This window comes from Apteryx rowi, unplaced genomic scaffold (assembly GCF_003343035.1).
Source record: "Apteryx rowi isolate R43461 unplaced genomic scaffold, aptRow1 scaffold_601, whole genome shotgun sequence".
NCBI classification, from domain to species: domain Eukaryota; kingdom Metazoa; phylum Chordata; class Aves; order Apterygiformes; family Apterygidae; genus Apteryx; species Apteryx rowi.
The window spans coordinates 382,646-410,335 of record NW_020450874.1 but is presented as its reverse complement, the minus strand read 5'-3'; the positions used below and the strand labels follow the sequence as shown (position 1 = coordinate 410,335).

The following is a 27,690-nucleotide window of genomic DNA, read 5'->3' as shown; positions in this document are numbered from 1 at the left end:
GCGGATTACAGGATTCATTTAATCTATGCAGCTATATTCTGGAATTCTGASAATTTTTAGTCCCAGAAGTCCTCATTCTTTTTCCATGAACATGAAGAAACATTCCAATGAAATCAATGGGGGATATGATTATCTCATTAAAAGATGAAAAACAGTCTCTGTTTTAAAGTATTAAAATGTAAATAACAACCCTGCTTAACTGTGCAACAAAAGTAAGAAAAATGTACAGACTAATAATGGCTTTTAACTATTCTTAAATTATTTTTTGTATATAATGATGTTTTCTAAATCACATACACACTAGGTTAATTTGCTCTCGATTTTCTTTATAGCTTTGTTTTCTGTTTTTCACAGAACTGCTGTCAAAAGAAATCTAAGACAGAGGAAAATCTCGGAGAACCCCTGCTGCTTATACCACTCCAGAGATCAGAAAGAAGTCTTCCTTGCACTGTTCAAATTGTGCAGGGAAAGCTACCAGTGATGGCTAAAAGGCTAAATGGCTATCAAAGCTGTTCAGCACAGCAGTTTTTTCCTGCCTGAAGAATATTTACTTGCTTGGTTAATCTCAGTGTGTTATCCATTCCATTTTTTAAACCAGAAAGCTACATCTGATCACTTGTGCTAAGTCTATACCAATTCTTTGCTGTGCAAATAACCTAAGTTAACTTACCCAGCAAGAATTTAAGCTGTTTTTATTAGCTTCAAATTTTTTACTTAAGAAAAGTAGCCAAACCTAACAGCTTCAGAAAGCATATTAGTATGGAACTTGTTTTCTAATGTGTTAGCTTTAGTTGTCTGAAGGCAGATCCTTTCATGACTGGAAGAGAGCAGAGGCAGGGGACAATCTCACATTTCTGCCATAGAAGAACTTTGAATTCTGAATTTGTCATAGAATTTTGAATTCTGAATTTTTGAATATTAATTTGGTCTACAAATGAAATAGGTGCCTGAACAGTTCACTCTGAGACCCAAGTGTCTATGTTCTGACACTTCTCCAAAGGAAGATCTACTCCCTTAGGCATGAAATAAATTATTCTGGCCTCTAAAGCTGTCCCACTTGGATATTTTACAGATAAACTCCTTGTATATTTGACTATACCCAGTTAAGATCAATGACATCATTTTGCCCTTTCAGGCCAGGTTTGATAGGCTTAATGTAATTTTTCTACATCATTTTGCTTACAAACACAGAATTAACACCAAAGTTAATGGGAGAATATCTTACTTACTTAAAGGATCATTCTTTTCTTCTGCTGCTTGCTACTGCTATTTAGTTAAATAAAAGGGTAATCCATCAATGTGTTTTCAGAAATATGTAACCGGAGATATGATTGAAGCTTATGTCTTAATAGAAATGGTACTCCTAAAGAATTAAATAGAAAAAGAACCAAAAGCTTTTTGACAGCAAAGCTTTACATACCTTTCCAACATTATAGAAAATAGTACTAAATTGAGTTATTGCCAGCAACAGTCAGATTGCTAACCTTTATTAATGGGAAGCAACATTATAAGTGGAGAGAAAACAGATGGAAAGTCTGCTCCAACACTTAACTTGCTGTGAGATCCTTCTCTCTGGTTATCTTTGATTTCTCTTGTGCATCTGGTTTGCAAATCCACCTCAAAGGAGATTTTTTACTTATGAAGCTTGGAACTCCTACTCTTCAGCGCTATATATTTATAATGCTATATAAATGATTAGTAAGAGGACAGCCATCTTTACTGGGACATCCTTAATTAACCTCATAAATTTCTTCATCTAGAAATATCCAGCTTCAGGAATTTATGTGATTCACTGACTTTATTAGAGCAGGTATACTTTTCCACACACACAATAAAACAGAATAATATTGCTTGAATTGTAAAGGAAAATAATAATGCAAGTTCCTATTACTTAGGTACTAGGTTGCAGCGGATTTCAGCCAGCACCAGCTGCATGTGTTCACATTACTGGATGCCTATAACTCCAAACACAGCTCCAGGGTAGTATGCAGCCCCTTGGTTACAAAGGCAGCCTAGTTTTCAGAGGTTCCCACAGTCTGTCTCAACTTATGGCCAACTTATTTGCCCAACGTCAGTCACTTGAGAGTGCTGTGAAGGATGACGGTTACATAGCACCCAGCACAACATCTCACTAACAGAAAGTGCACACTTGTGCCAATGCTAAGAAGTTAGATAGTCTCAACCTTTTTCATTTGCATATCCTCCAAACCCTTCAAGATTTTGTATGCTTCAGCAGAAAACATTTTAAAGTAAAATCTGACTTATACAAAAAATGATTTTTCATTGTCGTCCAAAATATTGCTATAGCAAGAGATTAAATGGCACAGAGGTGGAGAGTATTTTCAATTTCATGTTGTTCAATTACTGATATAGCTGACAATCAGATTTTAAAACAAACACCACCAGAAATGGTCTTCTGTAAGTATGAGACTCTAATACTCCCTTATTTCAGCAGAACCATGAAGAGGAGATTCTTTAAAGAAGGTCTTAAACCAACAAATGTTTTAAGCTTAAGTTTAATGCTAATCATAGTATTGAGTCCTAAAACTTAAACGTATATTAGAATTGTTTTACTAGACCTTGGTCTAACTTTCCTGGATAAATTTGTTTTTGTATTAGATTATAAACGTATTATGATGAATTAGATGTTACCTTCTACAGTATATGTTAGGATAAATGACTTAATACACGTATCTTGCAGCTCCAGATTTGAATGCATAGATCTTGTTCCATATATATTTAATGAATTTAAATAAGTATATATACAAATACATATCTCTACATTTAGGCTTCTTTGAAAGAATGCTATTTCCATGGATTTTAAACACATTATTCTGAAGATCTCCTGGTATTTTTATCCACAGGAATTAAGAAATCTTGGACAAAGTCCTACAATCTGAACACCAATGCAATAAATGAAAAGAAAAGCAAATCTCTGGGGCTGCCATAGGTAGCTGTAATAAACACCAGTGGATTACTACAAGTCCAGGGATATGACTGGCTTTGTCACTATCATCTTTTCCCTTTCTATGCCTTAATATGTCTTGTACTGGCTATCAGACAAAAGATGTACCAACTGGCTATCCTCCTCCCTTGCCTAGGGCTGTCTTGGTACCAGCTACCAAAATAGGGCTTCTGTGGGACACCCTAGGCCATTAACCAAATCTTTGACAAGAGTGGCAGGTGCTCTAGGATTTAAAAGATATGTTTTTAATAGTTACTGTAGTTATTAGACAATAAGAAACAGATAAATAGATATAAAAATGGGACAGCAACATTAAATGAGAGATGTCAGTAATATGTTTTCCAGAAGATATTGGTGCAAAATCACAGAGCGTAAAAAAAATATTTTTTTGCACGGGTACTGGAAAGGATTTTTTCTCATTCCTCCAGTCTGCAAGAAATTTGCCAGCAAAACACATGCCAGTTGTTAATGTTAGTACACCATCTTGTGGATAAGTGGTCTAATTGGGAGTGTAAATTACAGCTAGCATGATTTCCAATTAGGATTGCTTCCTTTATACACAGTGTCTAGAGCCACAGAAGCTCTGTATTTTACAATCATCATGGCCCAGTTCAAGGTCTGCCTGTGAAGAATGAAATCTTTATAACAGCAAATAGAATGTAAAAGAAGAAATATAAAGAAAAAATACTGACGTTTAAGAATCAGTTACTGTTAATTACTTCTCTTAGGACACATTTATAACCATATCTTTGGAAGACAACCAGAAAGCTGAGCACTTAACCCTAGCAGGGTTATAACCCCAGATATGGTAAACTGCTTTCATTATTTTTCTAGTCTGATATAAATATACTCTCATGCTCAGGTGAGTTTACAGCTGACCCCTTGGGCTGTTCTGGGGTGCAGATCAGCAGCAATAGAAAGCAGATGCTAGCTTTGAGAACAACTGTTGTTCCTCAGTACCGAAGATGCTAACTAGCTTTCCTCACAGATTAGATATTAAATCCAAATGTCTTCCATGATCTCTAGTGCTTCCAAAGCATTTTTGATACAAATTTCAATCTTACTTCAGATGACTGGAAATTAAAAAAGGTTAAAAAAAAAAAAGGTATAGACTAAGCAAAAAGTAGGGGAAAGTTCTAGGATTTTCATATCCATCATTTTTATACATCTATGATTAGTGATCCTACTCTTTGCAGTTGTAAGGTATGAGCAGCAAAAGGTGATTTGATTTGATTTTAATTTCTCTAGGCTATTTTTCCTGGCCAGACACATCCAGATACATTACTGAGCAGATGAGAAAGCTTATCCTCCATATGTTGAAATGGATGCAGGTCTCTAGCTTTTTCAGTCGTGTATTCTTTTGGTACATCAGTACACACTGATCTTGACTCTCCATGACAAATTTTTTCACCATGAAGACAGTCAAGTAGTGGAACAGGCTGCCCAGAGAGGTTGTAGAGTCAATGCAAAGTAAATTAAAAATGGTGTAAATATTATCATTATGACTTAGCAGCACTTCATATCTGTTCAGAACAACTACAGAGTTCAAAACACTGGAGAGTCTAGCTTATTGAATTTAATTCTTCTGCTTGCTGTCGTTTGCCCACCTTTTACTCTGCATGGAAACATGAAGAACTTGAAACCGCATTTCAGATTCCCAGCACTGTGATCATCTACCATGAGCAATGCACACACTCTGCACACATGGACAGCAATAGGCTCTGGGCTATCATTCTGAAAACTCTTCAGACATTAAAAATGACATAGAAAATAAGATAAATTCATTCCTATACTGCCCACTGAAATGTCTATAGGGCACAACCTTCTGAACTAAGTATTCTTCCAAAATGTTCCTCTAACATTCCTTTAATGTATATATTCTAGAGTTGCTTGCTTCCTCTTCRAATTCTTCTCTTGCATCCTCCATTGTTAATCCTGCCTCAAATGAAGATGAATCAAAACTTCTCATGAGGATAAATTTGATTTTTAATGCACATTTAAAACCAGTGAGATGGAACAGACATTGGGATGCTCATACTTGTTGATGATACCCAACTGGGCAAGGAATCAGTCAGTATAATTACTTGTTTCATTCTGTGGTCTGACAGATATTCACCCCACATCACTTAAAGCAAAAAGAGGATTGCCTCACTAAGTTACATCATAAATTGACAACTTTTTTATTTACATCATTTCACAGTTAGAAGAAATTAGACTGGGACAAAATGTCACACTGTAAACAAAATATATTAGAAGAGGTAGCAAAATACTTTAACCTGTTTGAACTGGTTGTCCAAACAGAAACACAGAAAGAACTTTTCAGATCAACCTATAATGAAATTTTGTCCTGACAAAACAAATATAGAAAAATGTCATTTATCAAAATATTTTTTTCAATACAGAACAAAATATTTGGTTTCTTCCTCTTTCCCCTTTATGAGAGGATGAAGTGTAACCTCTGACTAGCTTTGTTGGAAGTCTTTTGGACTTGATTTTTTGTGCTGGCTATCTGCCTCAGGCAAGTAAAGACTGTCCCAAATATTCCTTTTGGGACAACTAGGGATCACATTTGCACATTCTCAGGGGAGGCTTGGTAGAGTTTAACTGCTAATCTGTTTACTGATTCTGTCTTCTAATGATGAATGGACTGTGCACGCTGCCACTCCACAGAGCAGCTGACCATGACCAGTCTTTTTCTAGGAAGCTTGTGGAACGGAAAATAAAACCAGATAATCAAGAAGAATGTACCTGCAATAAGGAGACAAGACAGGGACAGATGGAAAGAGTTCAAGAACTTGATGGCACTTGACGTACAAAAAGCCCACTGAAACACACCATCCTCCAGAGTCTGAAAAGAAACCCAGGATCCCTAAGCTGCACTGTTCCTCTGCCGCCAGGATATATTTGTGGAAGCACTAGCAAAATGCATTGAAACTGTCTCCACAGCCACTCCATATACGAATGAAGAAGTACAATGGGAATTGGTTCATTTGGTTAACTCAAGCGGTAGAGTCTGTTCTCACCCTCCCAGCAAATCATGCCAATGTTAATGTGTGTTATGGCATTTGTTTCCTAGTCTCCTTTCTTTTAAGACTAGGATATTATGTAACACATACACAAAAAAAGATACTAAATAAACACCTGCAAATCAGGATTTCAAGAACTAAGAGTTTCTCTGCAAAACTTATTTGATGCCATTAATGTTCTGCATTGAAAGTGCTTTTAGAATGAAACTTTGCTATGGAGTGAAGATGATCTAYATGATAGGTTTCATTGGTTTCATTTTCCCAGAAAGTTAAAAGATGCTCAACGAACTAGTCACGGGCATGCAGGGGGAGAAACAATAGTTGAGACAGCTACTGCTGCCCTGGAGAACTGGATTTGGCTCTACTAGCGAGTTCCTAGGTAATGCTGTACAAATCACCTCCAAATATGTTTTCAGCTACGGTCATTCTTTCGGTCAGGGAGCAGAGAGGGCTGGCTGCTCCCCAAGGGACAGGAGCCGAGTGGTAACAGGGCTGGCAGCGCAGGGGCCTCGCTGGCCAGGGCTCAGTTCCTCAGGATCCAAGTGAGGCAAGCAGGACAGGCCCAGAGAGGGTGGCCAGGCCAAACMCTGAGTGCAGATCATACAGCAATAACACGGTGATGAGGTAGGGCCAAGGTCAAGCAGGGAAGACAGACCATTGGTCAGGATTACGATCAAGACCAGGGATCGCTCAGCAGGTCTGTGGTGAGGGGCCAGCCAAGGCTGGGCCGGGCGGTCGCCTGTGGCCCCCATGGCGGGGCTGGAGCCAGCACCGCTGCTTTGTCATGGGGCAGGAACTGACAGCCCTGGGCTGGACCAAAATGGGGACCTGGGGCTGGGGGAGATCAGGGGGCAGGCAGGGACCCATATGGCTGCCATTGCCTGCAGGGCTCAGACATTTTCTTTTGCTGTCTGAATTACTTGGTCTGATTTTAAGAACTGCTGAGCAGGTCACAACTGCAACTAAAATTGTAGAAACTATTTTAAAAAATCTTCAAAAATCCTGTCTAGTCATCCAAAATTGGGCACTGAGAACGAGTGTACACTTTTTGACCTTTAACTCTGTGCATTAGAAATTTGTAAGATATGGGCCTCTAAAATAGGAATAAATACCCTTTCAGATTCCTGCGGTTTTGAAACATCTAATAATGTTTGCAAATCAAATATTATAATGATAATCAAAATAGAAAAGCCTCAAGAAATTAATTATTATTCTTTCTGGTATGGACTTGACCACTGTGCTGTAAATAGAGCATTGAGCAATTAAGGCAGTAAGCAAGATACCTGCAGCAGATAAAACGAAATATTAAATACCTACTTTTCATGTGAACATCATCCATCCAGTGCCCTGAATAAAACAGAAATTTTGCAAGAGAGTAGTATTGTGAGGATATAATTAAAGACTCACATAAGATAAATGAACAGGAGGGCAGAGTTTGTACGTTCTGCTTTAACTTTGCCATTTCCTAATTTCTGACTTTTTGACTTTGCAGTTTTTATTTTTAATATGCTGGAGAAGCGAGAAAGAGAGAACTGAAACTTAAAAGACACTGCAGTGACAACTGGAGACTTGTACTGAATGCCTAAGTTTCATGTGTCAAAACACTTAAAGTGCAAATTATGGCCTAAATTAGTACCTATCAATACAACTGAAAATAGAGTTAGATTCTGAATACACCTGGGTGAAGTGTGGGAAGATCAACAAGGAATCAGAATTTGATCCTGTTGTTATTTTTGTTATTTTATATACAATGATAATCATAAAATAAGAACTGTAATATATAATAGTTATGCAATATTAAATATATTTCCTATACTATATAAAATAATTTTATATAAAATTAGATTGTTATTATATCATATTATCCTGTTAATGCCATTAGTAAGTTTGTCACAGCACAGTTTGCAGCAAACAAGGTGCTGCTTTAACCTATATCAACTATCACTGGCTTCACCCAGTCAGAATACCTCAGAAGCAAAGGTCAGGGAAAGAGAGGAAGAGCTTGCTTGCTTGTTTGTTGGGCACTGCATGCCAGAGAACTGGCACTCAAATTTGTGTGGCATTAAAATGGACTGTAGCTGTAATTTTAAGGAGACACTAGACATAAATAACATCCAAAAACAAGAGAGGCCCAAGAGACTAAAGTCTAAAGGAGTTTCCTGGCAACTTTCCAAGCTGAAATTACCTTCTACATCTCCTCCCATCATTCTGTAGCCATAGTTTACACACATTTGTTAATTACAGTACGCTTTAGAATAAAGAAACCAAACAAGCTGTAAGAGGAGTGGGCAATAAATGGGCTACTAGAACATCACTTGCACATCTAAGTGACATTTGTGACAAATTCCTATATCAGCAATCTCAGTTCAAGTAAATGCAGCTCCCTTGACATCAGAATTATTCCTGATTTACATCAGTATATATCAAAAGAGAATCAAACTACATTTTTGAATCTGCTGTCTTTAAGTAGAAAACTATGTTGGAGAAAAAGAATGCAAAAAACTAGTAGTTATCTACTCAAGTACCCTACGCTGCTACTAGCAAGCTGTAGACTAGAAAAAGATCTTGAGATATGAGTAACTATTAGTTCATTTTCACAAGTTTTAGAAGCACAGTCTATAATTTTCTGCAACTGTACCATAGTACATATGATTTAACATAACATTTTAGAGGCTCTGTGAGGGATCAGAAACTTTATGGAACATTAATCTGCAATGAATGTTATTTATGAGAACATTTCTCCTGCAGAGGTGAAGGTATTTCTTTTGTAATTGCTGTAAGTCTCATTTTGAGTTGGCTTTACCAGACACCCTGTTCAAACTGCTGTCTTGTAGAGGTAGATATATGCCAAGGTGAGCAATCTTACTGGCCTGAAGGGAACAGTCATCACTTTTCGTTTAAGATTATCTAGTATGTCTCTTCGCCTTTAAAAAAAAAAAAGTCTAATTGCTATAACAAGAATGTTTTGCTATATTTGTGACTGATCAGCCAGGAAGAACATAAATTTTGCAGAGTTTCTACAAAATGTAACATAGTGCAACAGTTTAACAGAAATCTGAATAAGAGGACTAATTTTGGTTTATCCATTTTATTAGCTTCAAGTAATTTTTTCCTTAGATGTTGTATGCACAAAATTGTGGAATTTCCATCCAGTTCCATGTGTAACTGCCTGTTACATGAGTAACAGAGAATAAYAATCTATGCTTTGGTAATAATAATTCTAAGAAGAAGATGAAGTGTTTCCCAAGACATGTATGTAAAGTATCAATATTCCCTCAAACATTTTTCTCAGACATAGAGCTGAGATACCTTTACCTTCTGCTATTGTCTGTATATGGGCCATATGATGTCTGAAATGCAAAAACATTCAACTCTCCTCTCAGAGGACCAGTAAAAGGAAGAAAGGGATCATTAGCAAGGTCAAATCTGTTCTGCTCCAATATGCAAAAACTAGTCCTCCATCCCTTCCTAAAATAATTCTTCTATTCTTTCCTTTCCCCTTCTTCCACCTGATAACATTTCTGCTCATCCATCTGTTCTGTAGCCTCAGGACACTAAACACAAAAGAATCAGCAAGGCACCATGGTACAACTGTTTACCTTCTAGGCAGTAATAGTACATACATTTTCTTCTTCACATATTTTGATGTTTTCCTGAAAATCTTCATTATCACCCACACTAACTCCTCATCCCTGCCTAATTTGGAGCTATTTTGTTATCACAAAAAGCGACACAGTATGATCATGAGAACAGTCTGGGTGCAAATGCAACGTTGATTTAAAGATCAGCATTATACATCCTTAACACCATTGTGGAAAGGACTGAGCCTATACATAAGTTACTAAGAACAGAGGGGAGGGAAGAGAAAAGGATGCTGCTTCCTCTGATCCAGTACCTTTACCATGACTTTCTCACTTCCCAAGATCTAATGATCAAGAATTGCCAGAAAGAAATGTGATTTATCACTGTTGAATTGCTATTCCATTTTCCACAGGGTCACCTGTTACTCTTACTTGCCCTTATTTCTACTTAATACCTTGCTCTTCTCATGTCTCTATTCTTTTTTTTAATCATTTTGTTTTATTCCATTCATATTACTTCCTTTGTTCTTCCTTTCACATCTATTTTCTATTTTTACTTCATCTGATTGCATTCCTATGGGTATCTGATGACTAGGACTGATTGAAAGACAGAGCAAACTCTTTTGATTTTTTTTTATTTTTATTTCTATAGAAATTTTGGCTTCACTTTCAAACAACCTTCTAGCTGAAACTACTGACAGGAATGACAGTAGTAAAAGGAATTCTTTTTTCCTGTTTTTTTTTTTTTTATAAGAACACTTTTCATTTGAAACAAGGCATATCACTTTCATTAAGATTCTTCTGATTTCTTAAACTACAAGCATATTTGAACTGAAAATGATTGGTTATACTGAATGTACAGTAATCTATTAAGACATAAAAAAATAATTTCTCAATCTAAACTGATCAAGCATCAGAAAGTTTGGTCAGGCCAAAAGGCGAAGGATACAGTTTGTTAGTATCTCACCATCTCTAAAACAATCCCTCACAAAAATATCATTGAAAGACTAAGTGCGGTATACCTTCCTCAAGGTATAAGGCATTCTGCATGTGTCAGATGTCATTTCAATGTTTCAGAATATACCACTGTACTAACAAGAGGCTCAAGCAGAAATAAGGACAAGTAAAAGGTGACCCTGTGGAAAATGGAATAACAATTCAACAGTGAGAAATCACATTTATTTCTAGCAATTCTTGGTCATTAAATCTGGGAAGGCAAAGAAGTTGTGGTACAGGTACTGGATCAGAGGGAGCAGCATTGCTGTAACAAGATACTGCATTCAAACATAGCTGACAGTTTATGCATTATTCCTACATGATTACTCAGAGTATTCTTCTGAGCAATCAAACACAACTTTTTCGCAAAATAGGGATATTTGTCAAAGACAATGGCATTTCCACTCTGAAGGCCAGGCATGATAGCAAATTCACTTCCACATTCTTTCGTGCACACATTCAAGTTTAATAGCAACCTATATCTGGAAAAGAACAAGTGGGTCAAGAGAAAACTGGGAGCTCAAGCAGCAAACAGAGATATTTAAGTGGCTGAGTTTTACATGGGCGAAATTATGCACTGAGGACTCAACCATGGCAAGAGTCACCCATGTCAAGGCAGGGTAGTATTGTAAATAATGTATTGGAGTCAGAAGCTTTGGGCTGTACTCTCTAATGTATTTCATGATCTTGCAATTCACTTCATTTCTCTGCATTTTCTTTTGCCTTTCTAGCCTTTTTATGATTTGTCTATTTAATCTAGAAGCTCTCTATGGCAGTCACATTCTCACAGTTCAATTTCTCACATTCTGATTTCCAGTTCAAATGGTGATATGTACTATCTGGGCAGGCCCCCATCTTATATACTTAGAGAAGAGTTATAAATAACACAAAGCAGCCATGGGTGGGTCCCATACAATAGCAACAAAAATTTCAGTTTTAATACTTTTTAAAACAAGAAGTTGTTTCAGGAAGTGAATAATACATTCACACATCCAGTGCAAGCTGTATCTTAGGAGAATCATATACAGCAAAGGTTTGACTATGGTTGAGCATTTAGACCTTTCTGAAATAGGACCTTGGTAATAAAGCATAACATGCTCCATAGACAAAGATAAAATACAAATGAAATCCAGAAGGATCCAAAGGTATAAAGGATCTCTCCCACATAATTCACAGCCTATAATTCTTCCTCAGCCATCACCTCCACACTTACAAGTAACCTCTAAAATATTAAGCTCCTTAAGAGCAAAAGCCTCAAAAGATACCGTATGTCCCAGGAAGAGAACACGAGAGACTAAGAGAGAACAAGAGGCTATAAAAGCTTTGGGCACCTGTAGATGCACAAATGTTAGGTAAAAATGCCTGGAGAATGATAGGAAGTGCACTGCAACTCAACCAACACAAGTAAAAAAAAAAAGAAAGAAAAGAAAAAAATCGCAAAACACTCCTAGTTGAATTTTCCTGTGAAATAATTTCTAGATTCCAAATCCTATGATAAGTTTGATTTTAAATATATAGCAAGACACACCAGTGAGCCATGGCCATTCTATCTAATTTCTATATTTAACTGTGCCCAGTTTGYTTCTTCTGAAGGATATTTAAAAAGAAAGCATGTAACAAATACAGAAGCCAAGCTGTGCATCAAGGAGGCAAAACAGTCCTCTTAGCTCTATGGCCAGATAGCGAATGTGTGGTGCATGGGATTCATTAACTGACATATAAATAAAGTGCAACAGGACTTGTGAATAAATAAGAACCATTCTTTGAACTTATTAGATTTCCATCTTGAAACAATTTAGCTCTTTGCTTCACCACCTGTTTGAATTGCCATTCCCAAATTTCATACTGGCAACTAGAAACTTCATCCTAATTTCCAGTCTAAATGTAATCATCAGCAATTCATATTCATTTGAACTATTTCAGGAGTTCACAATCCACTAGTGTAGTGAAAAGGTTAAATCAGTGTGTAAATCAATGAATAATATATATTATAAAGCTCCCAATGTGACTGATCTACAAAGGAGCATGTCAGCACACAGAAAAGAGCTTTAGGTCAGCTGGTAGATGATTTTGCTTTCTTGCCCTTGTCCTCAGGTCAATTCTTAACCTTCTGTCCATGCTCCAGGGGCCTATCACATTTGGGCAGCCTTAACTCAGACCCATTCGGTAGGCTTATATTCTGTAGGCTTATACTTTAATGTCTTTGTTGCTGTAGCATATTAGAAGCTCTGTCACAATAGCAGCATTTTACGGTCTGCAATCATTGATACAGAATACACAACAGAATTGCCTTTCCTTTACATTCCTAAGCAATTTATTGATATTTTCAAGCACATTATCTAAAGTCATTTTGTTTACTCTCAAGTTTCATGAGTGTTTGGTTACAAAAGTCCAAAATTCATAATAACTGAATATCTCTCTTTTATTTTACAGAATGCTAATGGCTCTGTTAAAATCAACATATTATTTCTATTGATTCTCAGCCACCCAGAATTTTTTGAAGTCTTCCATGTATAAATGATTTTCTTTTGACTCCTGTCACAGTCAGTAGCGAAACGTACATTTCTTTACAGTAAATGCTTCAGCATGAGCTCCAATTCAGAATTCTATAGTTTTCACTGAACCAAACTCACTAACAACATTTCCTTCACAGACTTACTATAAGCATTCTTTCTCATTCATTCATCTTTATCTGCCAAAAATAAAACAACGAAATAAATTTTCAAAGAACATTTTGCAAATTACTCATTCTGAAACTCCTTCACCTGCTCATGAGCCAACCTTCCTCTCCTTCAAGTAACAGGTACCAGATACCTCAGGATTCTTTTCTTCAAATAATCTTTTCAACATTTAGTYACCTTAAGAACTTTTTCTCCTCAGGTTTTCTTTAGACTATGCTGTTTCAATACATGCATTTGTTGGGCCCCATTCATGCCCTCTCAAAACTAAGGCTGCTCAAAAAACTGGGAAAGACTGAGGGTAACTATGATTACCCTCAGTAACTGGGCTGTGGTTTCATTTATATTCTTTATCTCATAATCTAGCCAGTTATATGATACTTTGTATTACATAGTTCCCCTTATAATAAAAAGTAATTACACAATTTCAGACACAATTATCTATCAGTATGTTATATTCTGATCCCCCACATAAACACTTGGTTGTGTTTGCAACTCTTAACTTTATTTTAAATAGATATTGAAGAACATTTTCAAAATAATGCTCATCTACTACGGTGTTACAGGTATGTATAAATATATTGCCATATTCTAAAGATTTTTTTCATGGGGAAAATACATAATACATTCACTCTACACATTAGAAAGAAAAAAACCCTTTCATTGGCAAAGGAGAAAGAATGCACGCAATAAAGACAGAAAATTTAGTTTATTGAATAAAAAGCTGACACATATTTGAAAAGCGTTGAGATTGGTTAGATGAAAACCTGCTGTGAGGAAGGCTTTTCAATTAGAGTCCACTGTCCAGGGCTGTGTGGAGCAGGCAGCTCCTTATGAATGGTGGCTATCAGCACTGTCTGTGCTTGAATGCTACTTCAACAATGCCAAGGCAACTGGAACTTCTGCCTACAGAATTGCTCCATTAGGGTCCTTGTATCCCAAGGAGCTGGGATGGAAGCACCTGAAAAGCTCTGCCAGTTAGTGATCAGGGAGAAGGGCTTCAGCTGATCTGAGTTGAGGATATAAATCCTGTTATTTTGGTATAAGACCTTTCTCATACCATGGGAAGGGTGTTGAGCAACCACTGAAGTCACCATAACCCTCAGATATAAACTCTGGGTTTGTGCTAAGATATGCCTTGTTTTGCCTGACATCTTTTCCACAAAAAAGAAAAAACAAGGAAGGAGGGAAGTTAAGCTTCAAACTTAGTTCAACAGTATTTAATTAAATTCCTTAAGAGGGCATAATCCAGGCTTATATGCAAATACTTGCTGTTTTTTAACTTCTGCACAGGTTCAGTAAAGCATTATACAGTTAGTACTGGAAGATGGATAATCTGACCAGCTGGAAAAGGATGTGTAAAAGCCTTTAGAAAGAATGAGCAGGACACGGTATAAAAAGGCTTAAGCTAAAAACATCATATAACATTTAGGTCATGTCTTGATTTGTTAAAGCTTGAAACTGGAGAAAATATTCAGACCACAAACATTCAAATCTTGTCAGTGTGCCACTTCAGCTGAAAATGTACTAACTTCACTAAACAAGGCTGACTAGCCGGAAATTGGACAGGGTTTACTGAGTACACTTTGCCATCTAATTGATCTATTCTGAAAAATATAGTCTACTATTATACCTATTATTAGTATTCTTGGCAAATCTTGCTGCTTATTTTTGCTTTATTACTATACAGTATCTAATCACAACCATAGCATCATTTTAATTTACCTTGTGCAACTTAGTACAAAGGTATTTTTCTTAGTGACTTGGAAGACAGAAGACAGTATGATTGCAGGAGACATGGAGTTGGAGGGAGAGGAAGTATGCTGGAGGAAAGTACTACAACGATGGAGTCTTTTCCTATAATTTTAATGCTTAGGAAAAGTTCAGCTGAACAACTGAGCTTCTGATCTACTATTTTCTGCTATTTGCACAATGGCACAAAGGGAAAGTGATTTACAAGAAATTTCCCAGACTTTACCATTTTCTCTAATAAATAAGTATGAACAATTAATTCAACGAACTTCTCCTTCCTGGGAATACTACCACAAATACAGAACTATTTAAAGGAAATCATAGGAAAACAATGTGTTTGGAGACAGAACATCAGAATATGCTGTGGCAATTTAACTATATGCAAGATAAAACAGAAAACTGTTGCCTCAGTATCCTTAAGTATCTGTGGCTCAGATCTTATATTGGTGGTATAATAAATGTTACTGACATTTTATCAGTATAAATTTTGAGCAGCTGTATGCTATGTAACTATACTGAAGACAGATCATATATACCACACCACAATCACAAATTCCATATAAAACTAATTTTAGAAATCCTTTACAGAGTTTTAATACTTAATGGCAATGTTTCTCTCTTGTTCCCTGTAATCAAAGGTTCTCTGAGCACCACATGTTCACCTATTCAAGCCTCAGAAATAATAACTGGAAATTAAATTAGAGTTCTTCAATAGTCATTTCAAATCCTTTAATGGATAATACAGTATAACAGTAAATCAAATAAATTAAGTTCTACCAGTGATAGAATCACATGACACATATCTCAGTGGCAGAACTAGAATCCTCCCAGTTTCCAGTGTTTCCTGTTTATATGTGAGTGAAGAACATGATACTTACCCAGACCTGGATCTGAGACTACTGTTTTACTTAACAGAAATTTTTAAGGAAATGGCTTATAGTGGTTATTAGAAACAGCTCACAGATTAATCATCTAAGAATGTAATCTGGCAGAGCTACAGCAGTAGAAAACGAGCAAGGAAAGCAGTCAAAGGTAAGATAAGGCCAGCTAAGTATAACCGGCCGTGTGTATCTCTATCATGCACAGACATGTACATATGTCTCTCTCACAGTTGGTCCAAACACAAACTCACCATAGATAAATGAAAAATGTGAAGATCTGCAAAAAAACCCAGAGAACATTTTATATTGTGAAAATTAATTGTGTCAGCCAGTTCTGATATTCTGTATTCAGCTTTTCAAAAAACAAATAGGTGGCAATAAAACAACAAGAAAAGATCTTTTTCCCAAATTACATATCCCTGCTGCTTAAGTCAAAACTATATTCTTGGAACTTTCAAAGTTGAAAACAGTTCACTGGTAAAAAAGAAAACCTCATAAGTTTACTATGCCCACACACAAAGATAAAAGAATTTTGTTAATGGTACACTGGAGCAATGACAATGTTGAAAAAACAAGCCTTAAAAATTTCTAAACAACATAAGAGACAAATATTTACCTCAGAAGAGATCAAAGCCAATTGTTCTCTTAAAAGCAGCACAAGTATGTGTATCCTGAAAACACAAAATACTCACTTAGTCACTGCTAACTACTTTGAAAAGATTTGTTTTTGATTATGATAATCCTACAGCATTGATTTTGAATGAAGCAGATAGAGCTAATATTACATTTAAATATGTGTCTGCCTTGAAAACAAATTCTATATTCATTTCCTACATTACTGTCACAGAGATGTTTATCTTCCTGCATTTTTGTCAGAAAATTGTGGATGCCACCATTCCATTAGTTTCAGGAAACTGAGAAAGGAGCTGATTTGGCATCAAGAAATTTCAAGAAAATACAAAATAAGAAAAGATTTACATCAGCTTTAAATGACAAGATTAAATAGACTATATGTCTTCTCCAGCAATTTCAACATTTGTGTTGTCATAAACTGTTATAAAGACAATTCTATACCTTGTTAAATGTACACCTAGCCCTCTCCTTAGTCTGTAAACTGATGCTGGACTTCCACATTCCTTCAGCTCTCTGAAATCTATATTTCATGTGGCTTCTGGCCACATAAAAATATTGTCAGGCAGTTCATGGTTGAGGAAGGCTGGCTACCTACTAGGCTATCCAGAGATTCCTCTTAATCTCTGGCTTCATTGATATTTAATAATTGCATGTAGCCCTTCAGTGTGAAAAACAAAGCTTCATTAAATTTGATAAAGTGCCCTAAGGTAAATGTTTTGGTACCAGATAAGAGCAGAAAGTAATTAGGAACTGTAGCTGCTGCAATTACAATGGAGATCTCAGAGCTTTGGAAAAGGGAGCAGTGCTGTCGCAGGAAGGTGAACTAATTCTCTTACATGTAGATAGGGGAGAGTATGTGTGAATATACCTTATTCAGATCTTAGGTGTTTCTTACAATCATCTGCCAACACAGAGGTATCCTAATTGCAAAATAATCTGAATGAAAGTCCATACATTCTCCCACCACCCTATCTCTGCACCCATTCCATAGACAGATGTAGAATGGCTACTCCACCAATAGCATAAATGAAATAAAAATCCGTAAAAAAACACTGGATTTACTTTACAAATATATGTAACTGGTGCATTCAAATATTATGCAAGATTATTCTGGAATACTCCTGGTTTTTAATAAAAGAGTATTTCAAAACAGCAACAACAAAATAAACCAGGATTTTCTCAGGATCTTAGAGACTATATTCAACTAATATTTATGCAGTGTTTTATTGTTCAGTCTGGTTTTGTATTACTGCAGTGATTAATATTTCAGAAAGTGATTCACGTTTAATTGCTTTTTCATCCCAAATTCTCCCATATAACCAGAAGATGTCAAATAAAGCTATTTTATATTACACTGAAATAGTATTATCTCAGAAATAAGTAGAAATGTTTTGTGGTTGTAGAAGCAAACTTGGCTTATTTCTCCCTCAGTTGTTGCTCTGTAAACCAGTGATTTTGAGAATCTGATTTGCATAATCACTTTCTGGTTACTTTTCATTAATTTTACAGGATACACATTGCTACTCTGAGCAGTGATTTGCATAATCCATACAAGGGCACACCAGTCTTCCTGTTATGATTGGTTAATAATCTTTTTGGTATGTGTTTGAAATTAGAGCATTAAGGCTGTTTGCCAGAACACAGAAAACACTTCCATATATCAGCCTCTTATGTTAAATTGGAGAGTTTTCATGTTTCACTGTTCCCATGTGTTTTATATTTTTTCACATGAAAATTTCATAGTTTCATGTAACAGAAGACTGCCTCCACTGTCTCACCCTGTGCTGCGGCTGCCCCCGGCTGCCCCCCCAGCCTGTCCTGCTGCCTCGCTAGGGGCGGTGGGCTGGGCCCTGGCTCAGGAGGCCCCTGCCCCACTGGTCGCGTTATCGTGCCCAGCCTCCTGTCCCTTGCTGATCCCTGACGGATTCAATATGAGATTCGCAATGCCCATGAATTTATCAACTAATTAAAAAGATGGAAAAGATAATAGACTATATTTGCCTATTTGAACTTATGTATAAAAAAGACATGCCAACACACCAAAATACAAACGCCGTTCTTATGAACATGACCTTGTTTACACCTCTCAGAAATATGGTAATATTACAGTCTCCTGGTACTCTGTTCTTGCAAAATTAAAAAAAAAATCAAAAGAATTTTAGTAGAAATTCTGGATCATTAGATCATACACTATACAGAGTGAACGGCCAGATGGCTAAGGAAGAACAAAACCAATACCTTCAAAGACTCTTGATTGGAAGGAAAGCATCTGAAAAAAAACACTGAGCCATTCAAATTTGGAAAACATGAAGTTCAGATGAAATGAAAGATTATTTTTATCACTGTCTCCATAAGAAAGATGCACAAATCAAAGAATACAGTCATATAAATAATGCAAAATACATTTTATTGCAGATAAGACAGAAAAAGATGGAGCTAGCTGAACAGATAAAGAATACATTGATTACTCAGACAGCTGAAGAAGTAATGATATTTAATGAATAATATCACTTAATCTTCTTTCTTGATTATAGAAGCTACAAAGCTGCTGATGACCAGTCTAACTCAGGAAAGTTTAAGTAAAAATGCTTGAAAAACAGCTTATCAGAAAGATCACAGAGCCTGCTTAAAAAATGGCAGACAACTACAAAGAGCATCCCTATATGCTCCTCTTCTGCAGTGCAAGGATTACAATAAACCTCTAGATCCAGAGCTAAAAAAAACCCAAATGTCCAAAATGGGATACAGACAAAATTTAGATACCAAAACTCCAAACTTCAGCTATCTCATCTGTCAATTAAATCCCACAGATAGGTAATTAYTGACTAAAGAGAGGAAAGACCACCTCAGAATAGCTAGGGAGGTGGTTGATTTATACTTGCCTGGAAATAGGAAGTGTGGATTTCAGTCTCCTGTGGCCCAGGATGGCAGTTTATTTGACCAAGAAAATGCTGAGGTACTCTATAAAAGGGCACTGACATTACTGGTGATATCTGCCATGTTTTAAAGGAACACAGTCATAAAAGGCTCCTAATGCCTCTTCTAGTTCTTAGAAAGAAAGGTTATAGCTTCAGGAGATGGTTCAGGGCTGTGGATGCTGTTTTGTGAGAGACATCCAAAAGAAAAGATTTAAGATTAACACACTCGCAGTGTTTCCTCRTTGGCTGCTGACTGTCAGTGGCCATTTGTTCAGCAGGCTGTGAGCACCAGAGCTCGTTTGGAGGCCTCTGGCTAGCACCGGTAGTGTGGGCACCTAACCCTGCACTTCTGTTTCCATTTGAGAGGCCACACACAAAAAGTTCACAGTTGCAATGTGCAAGTTTTATATATTTATCTCTTTCTCTTATTGCATTTCTACATAAATGATAATCAGCATAATTTGGGGGGCGGGGAGGCAGTGGGCTTGGGGGAAATTTTTTCTCTGCATCCTTCCACTAACACAGCTTCATCTAAACAGAACTCCTGTTTCTGTGGTATCTAGTTGACTACTTCTAAGAGACGTCCGCCGCAGTTTCAAGGTGATGCTAACTATAAGCAATGAAGAGTAGGAACATTTACTTCAGAGCACTGTGTAAAAGTAGAATGATGTAAGCAAAATGCTAAACATACCAATGGAGAACAAACAGATTCCAGAAATTTTTCTTTCTGAAAAAGCTGAGCTTCACAAAAACTGCCCTTAACGTTCTCTAATCTTTAAGGACTAATTTTTCAGATAAGCTTGAGAGATGTCAGTGGCACTAAATACCAGGTTTCTAACAGGCTATCCATCATGGAAATGTGAGACAAAAGTATCAGCCTTATGCAAAGGGAAATCATTAAGTTTCATATCTGCATTATTTCATTATGCTAAATCCTAAAAGACAATGAATTCACTGTCACCATGTTGCTTTTTCTGTCTGGCTGCGAGATACTATGACCTCACAATAAGAAATATTAAAGTCATTCCCCACCATGTTTAAAATGTCTGTTGAATAAACAATATCAGATAAAATGAAATGAAGCTGAAAGCTACAATTTCCCATTAATGGAAGAAAGTTTGAAAAGTTCAAATTTAGTTACAAGGAAACATTTCTAAGTATTTCAGACTAAGTAGCTGGAAGTACTGCCAACACTGGACTTCTTGTCATACACTAGAGGATACATGGAGTGATGGGAATATATTAAAATTGGATCTTTCAGATATGTCTGTTATTTTTAAATACTCCCTATGAGGCTGTTTATACAGAGTTTAAACAGAAGCTGTTTAACTGCACTGAAGGCAAGCCAGATAACTTTTTCTGTATCCTGATAAGACAGAAAGCTTGATCCCTCTCAACTGGAATTAACCCACAGCTGATTTAATGTTCAAGTGAAATTCTTTTACAGTTATTTAAGTGAAATTAACGAGATAGTTAAATTTTTCTAGAAAACTTAGAGAAACCCTTTTGTCTAAAGCACCTAAAGAAAAACTTGGTAGGAAAGATAACTGCATTCTTTCACATCAGCCTGRAAGTATTTTAAAACTAATCATGCTTACTTGCACTACAGATTTCTGCTGTACATTGTTTTAATGCAATATACATCTTCAGCATTGCCAACACAACAACAGACATCAGAGAGTGTTTTGACACCTTTGTGCTCCCCAAGGTTGCTGGCTGAACAAAATGGTGGCTCCTTCAAAGATGACCTACAATTCCATCACCTTATAATCAGTACCATTACTCAACCAAAAAAAACCCTAAGTTCCTCCAGAAGCAGCCCTCTGCACCTTTTTGTGTTTCCTGTGACCAGAAGCCAAAAAATTGGAAAGCCTTATTCTGGGCCAGGCAGAGATTTGCCAGCATTAAATGGAAGACGAGTTACTCTTTCTAGCCCCCTAAATTCTTCAAGTAAAGCAAAAGAGCAAAAAATACTATTCAGTGTTTCTCATCCATACAGAAAATAGGATGAATACGTCTCTGTTATATGCCAACAGGAGTTGGCACTGTAGTATTCCTTAAATAATAGAGTAATAGGACACAATACTACCAGTCTTACACAGCTTATGTTAACCATTTTCCAGCACTTGAAATGTTTACAAATATAAACCGAATGTACCACAAATAAAAGAAAGATGTCTTACAGCAACACTGGGACTCATTTTAATCTCATTTAGACATGTATAAATCAAGAATAACTGCAAAGTTAGCGGAATGATGCTAGTGTAAAAGTGGCACAAGAGAGTAACATAGCACATTGTAGGGACATAGATTAAAACATTTAATGTAATCTGCCACATGATTCTTAGCTGTACCAATTCATCAAGGCAGAGGACCGCACTAACTTGGCTGTACGTGGCTGATGTACTGCTCACACTGGATCAGAGTCTCTGCATTGTCTAGAACAGAACAGATCCATCAAGGCTGCAAATGAGAGGCCTTTACAGCTTCCTCAGTATTGTAATCAGAGTAATTCAGTCATGAGTTACTCAGTCATGAGTTACACAAAAGGGGCGGCTGATACTGAACTCACATCAGAATATGGTATGCTAAAACCAAAATAAAATATATTGGCCTTCACAACCTTTGATATTGATAGCTGTTAATCTTACAACTGAACAAGAATTATGCAACTAACGATATCCTGAACTGTACATGTACGAATTGTCACTGAACTGGCCACACAGCAGATCATAGAGGAACACTTTAAGTTTTGGATATTTCTAAAGTTCAGCTGAGATGAGCTTACTGACTACAGTCTACATAAAATGCCAAGCRTGATCAATCCTTTTTTATGTGATGCATAAGGAGGGGGGGGAAAGAAAGTAAAAGCAATACAAAATCTACTAAAGATGAAATTTTGAAAAGCTGGGGCCAGTGTGACAGGAGAACAGTAGCAATCATGCAGTATAACCAGTGACATTATCAGGCAAAGAGAGAGTAGAAACCAGCAGACACAAATATCTTGCATCTGTTGTCCAAATTAGAAGAGCAAGGTGAATGCCACCTTGAAGATGTTGACAGTGTGATGAAAACAAAGGAGTATCTTCAAATCTAGCATCACTGAATACTGATAAAACAGATGGAGCAATCTACTACTGCTCCAAATAGCAGTAAGAGTCCAGCACAGAGATGATTTGCTGGAGAAGGGATAGAGAATTGTTAAGGTCTGCTAACTGATTTTCAAAGATAAAAAGTATAACAAGTACAGCTCTGCCACTGACAGTGCAGTCTGCCAGCTAGCAGCAATTAGAGTATATAAAGAGTAGAGCTTTTAAAATGTTTCTCAGATTAATTGTTAAATAAAGATGTTACTATGAAGAGAAGCTACTCTAGTTGCTTTATTTAAATTGGGCTGAGAGGCTAGAGAAGGACACAAGAGAAATGATTTTGCTCTGGGTAATGGAGTGTAAAGGCATGATTAGGCCCATTTTACATGTGCAATTATATTACTGCTACTCTTGTGTAGGAGCTGGTTCACTTTTTTCAGAGAGACATTTACAAAATTAGAACATCATGTTCATACACAGCCAGGTCCATGCTCACTGTAGGCAATGAGGCATATTTATCAACCTGCAAATCTGTCTGTTTTCCTCAAGCTATTGAGATGTGTGACAAATGACTTCACTGTGACATATCATACTTTGTTGCACACTGGATTAGAGCCGAAAAGTTTAAGTTTTTCTTGGAATGAATTATCTTTGATTTTTCCCACACACATGGGACAAATTAATAAAAAAAAGTAACTGGTCACAGATTGCAGGGGAAAGTTTACAGTGCACCATTCCCATGGTGCTCAAAAATTAGTATCTTGCATCATAAGTGTCTGCAAGGCTTCTATAGAAAAATTAATSCAGCCTGTCACCAGTGCACTGATAAGGGTTATCTCCGTTCATGTCAATTCCTTCACCATACCTTTCTGCAGTGTTACACACATGGAGCTATGGCATTCCTGCTGCCTTCCAGGCTTCTGCTTCCTTCTACTACTTCCCGTCACACCAAAAGCGTGGGGCATGCCCATGGAAAAAAAATACCAGTCAGCACTTGTAGGTGGGAGAAGAGCACAACTCTACTACCATTTTTTTCACTGGCAATGTGACACATAGGAATCTGGCAAGGTTGTGGGTTTTTTTTTCTTTTTTTGGTCTTCTTCTACTGTAGAAAGTTGATCAGCCCATCCTGTTTCATGCTCACCTACAAACATGAAAGTACCTGCAATCTGGAATCTCCCTTTTTAGAATTCTCTGCTGCTGGGAGGACAGGGAGCAGTAAAGGGGGACAAGAAGCAAAACAGGATATTGAAATAAGATTTTTTTTTCTGTCTCTGAAAACCAGCAGTTCTGTTTCACCATCATGTGAAAAATCATACGTTCACTGATTCTTCACTTGTTTCCTGCCACAGTCTAGAGGATCAGATATCCTCTCATTAGCAGGTAGCTAGATACTTACAGAAAGATAAAAAGAACATGTACTCAAGAGAGAAGGGAGACCTTTTATTAGGGCTTCTCACTTCATTTTAGAAAGATTATGTTCATTTTATTAAGAAAGCTCCTCTGCCAACATTGATTCAGCCTAATTTAGTATTTTGTACAGAATTAAGCCAATTTACAGAGCAGAAGACATGACCAAACTATTTTCCAAATTCTATCACTTCACGCATCAGAGAGAAATGCCACTGTGTAAACTGGCAGCTCAGAAGCCCCTTTGGTGCTGTTCCTATAAATGTGAGTGGAATACTTTACAATGAACTCTGTAAGACTATGGCAAACCTGCTAATAAAATAATAAGGTCAAGGTCATTTAAAGACAGAAGTGACATTCATGGAAAGTTTTGCATTTCATTAAAGAAGACAAAAATTAGAGTAAAATAGGCAAGACTAAAAGCAATCGATGCTAAGTTATTCTGTATAATTCTGTGATTCAGAAACAGGAATTAGCTGATGCTCAGGGCAATGAACTGTTGAAGTTTTAATGTGGAAAGTTCTGCCTTTTGTCATTAATAAGAACTGCCCCAACAAATGCTTTTCCTTTCACATACCAAAAAAGTCCATGCAGACATGCCCAGCAGGAAATAGGTAATAAGTAATTAACTGCAACCTCTTCTGAAATCTACCTTAATACAAGCCATGATTTTCCATAATTCTGACATTTACTTTCAGAAAATGAATAATATATGGTGAATAGGGCCATAAAGTTCAGAACTGGGATTAACCTCTGTTTGAATGTAGTATGTTGAGACATGACAAGGGCAAGATTCATCAAAACAGTGCACATATCATAGTGGCCAAGCAATGAGGCACAGCATAATCATACATCCCTTCTATCAGTAATAGTGCATTAACGGTATTTTTGTCATATAATAATTATCTGGGATGAAGAAGTAAATACAACATATAGCAATTCTTTGAAAATCTTCCTGAAAGTAGGAGTTTAAAATTTTAAAAGATGTTGACATGCACGTTATTCTGAAAAAATGTTGTGAGTGCTAAGAAGAGAAAAACAGATCTGCATATTTTAGTCAAAGGAGTACCATGACAGTATTCTATATTTGAACTTACACCTGTTTTTCTTTCATTTATTTTGCTTAAAATTATAAGCTGAATTTTTATACATAATATTCAGCTTCTCTTTTGAAGTCTTGCATGAACAAATTCTATATGCTTGCATATTGTAATATAAATTTCAAGACAGATTTAATCTAACTCATTTTAGCTCTCAGAAGGTCTGCTTCTATTTGGACTTCTGGCGCAATTTCAAGTAAATCAGTACCCAGTCCAAAGTAAATGCCTATTCTAAGACAGCATGGTCAGACTAAATCTACACTGCAACTAGCTATATTTATATGCTATACTTGGTTTTGTGCTATTGATATTCCCTCACAATATGTACCACATATTTGTTCTTGAAAAAACTATTACTAGCTAATGTGGTAGGTAGATTTATAAACACTGAGCCATAATCGTGAATAATGACAGAGAAAGTTAATACAGTAGATTTTAAAAGAAAGAAAAATACACTTTAACGAGAATGCATGTGCATCCATTTCCATTTAATTACAAGGGCATTTCTCCTAAAGGATAAGGTCATAAAAATGTGACTCATTAGCATTTCTCTTGCCTTTTTTTACTCATTTATGTGTTCACTTTAAAGGCCAATAAAATCAAGATTTTTATCTTGAAGGCTTGTCTTCATGGTCTGAGCATGAAAAAAATTTAACTTTTATATACTTTTAAGCCCTTAAGTGCAACTCTAAAAGGAAGCTATTGAGCCAATTTTCTTTTCAAGTCTCATATATGGGTGAAGTTTATTATATTACAGTTTTCAGATGAAACATTTAGAAACTTCAGTTCACTTGGCTCTGCATGTCTTTTCCTTTGTCCACTGAATCTAACAGCAAAATTCCAGCTGACTTCAGTGAAGTATTAGGAAAATTCACATCAACATGAAGAAAGAGATTTTCAAAAGTGCTCAAGCTCTACAACTAAAAATAAAAAAGYTTCGTGCCCATATTAAACACATCATTGAAATATATAAGTTTACATATTTTCCAAATAATATCAAAATTTTATGTTAGATAAGCTGTACCAGAATCTCTTTATCAAATAGTTTCTCATAACTGAAGTTAAGAAAGCTTTAACACCTTTAACACTTTTCTTTCCTCTCTTTTTAATTTTAAGCATTTCTTATTCCTGTCAAAACAGCACATGAATACTAAACATTAAAGCAAAGTACCACAGAAAACCAGTTTACTTTCTTTTTTTTTTTGGTGCTATAAATCAATAATCGGGAAAACAACCTGAAGCTGCAGTATAGTAGCTAGAAAATTGTCTTGATTTTTAAAATAAGGCCACCTTCTATGGAGAGTAGAAAATGATAAATACTGATTATATTTTCTCTCTTCTCTCTAAACATGAATATACATGAATAACCTAATATTTTATTTTGTTGTGAGATCTTTTACTATTCTTGTTCTTCGCTTATTCATTACTTGAATGTTGGTTGGTTTCATTCCTGGATTTTAAAAACTTAGTGAACTTTATAATAACAATAACAAGGAGGAGGTTATTGATCAGGAAAACAAGGAAAATTTGTCCTAGACCAGCTTATATGCAGGCTTGTGTCTATGGCAAGAAGACTTATTCTGGCATGATTCTGGTTAGAGTGAAATAAATGGCAAAATTCCCAGCTACTCCAGTGGGAGCAAGTACTTCAAGTAGGAACAAGTCTTTATGGCATTTTTTTAAATAATGCAAGAGAAATGGATATTTAATTCATATTTAATGCAAGTCTGTAAACAATTCTTTAAGGAATAAAAATGGCCTTTGAAGAAATTACAGATGTTACATGAAATACTGCTGCAGTCATTTGCTGGCCAAGAAAGCATGATAATAGTGACATTTCTATAATCAGCAAATGATTATGCATTTATTATATTACATGCATGAACATACTTGAAGTTTCACTGTCAATCTGTTCTTCATTGGTACCATTCTTCTCTGCCACAATGTGTATGTCCCATAAGATCTTTCTTGAAGTTCTGATGGCAGAAAACAATACTTTGAAGGTCTTCCATGTTATTCTTTTTGCATTCTTACAGGTCATTGATTATAATAGTCTCAGAAAAATTTGGAAATATGATTTTTTGCTTTTGTTAAGTTTGTCCTAGATCATTGGTAAAACCTTGATTTTCTCCAGTGTGTTTATAATGAACTCAGTTGAAATCTGCATGGCAATCTACTGGTTATATCCTTTTGAACATATCATTATTTATTAGTATAACACACACCAGTCATAACAGACTATATGGAAGTTTAAAATCCACCTTTAGGTGTCATTTGATGAATGGAAGTAGCTAACAGTTAAGTGGAGTTTACTGCTTTTAAGAAAAATGAGAAGTATTAAATCCTCTTCTTCCCTGAGAATGAGAAATGAAGTTTGGAACAGAATACCTAACAAAATATACTCCCCACCACTAAGCTGTAACTAAAGGTGAGAATTCTTGCAAAGTGCCCAATCCCAGAGCAAAACTGGGATCACTAAATAGCTTATATATTCAGTGTGGAATGTTCATGTCAGCCCATTGTCTTAATTCATTAATTTTCAAAATAAATTCTTGATTTTATCACCTTTGCTGCAAACATTTGAGCTGTTTGAGATTCTATTTGAGTTAATTGCTTCCTTCTTCACTGAAATTGGGTGTATACAACTTGACAGTTTGATCA

General features: G+C 36.2%; 1 long non-coding RNA gene across 11 annotated transcripts in view; it reads right to left on the bottom strand.

Annotated features, from left to right (window-relative positions):
* LOC112974483 overlaps nt 1-27,690 on the bottom strand; it is a 155,475-nt gene that overhangs the window by 96,798 nt on the left and 30,987 nt on the right. For 3 of the 11 annotated variants that reach the window (XR_003256291.1, XR_003256293.1, XR_003256292.1), the window contains exon 4: nt 16,496-16,550. The exons of 2 other annotated variants lie outside the window; for them this stretch is intronic. This is a non-coding gene — a long non-coding RNA (uncharacterized LOC112974483). Of the gene's footprint in view, nt 1-1,229; nt 1,364-5,053; nt 5,714-7,308; nt 7,339-13,716; nt 16,157-16,495; nt 16,551-26,766; nt 27,006-27,690 lie in introns of those variants that run through there. 6 more of the 11 variants (XR_003256286.1, XR_003256288.1, XR_003256290.1 and 3 more) reach the window with 6 other exon arrangements.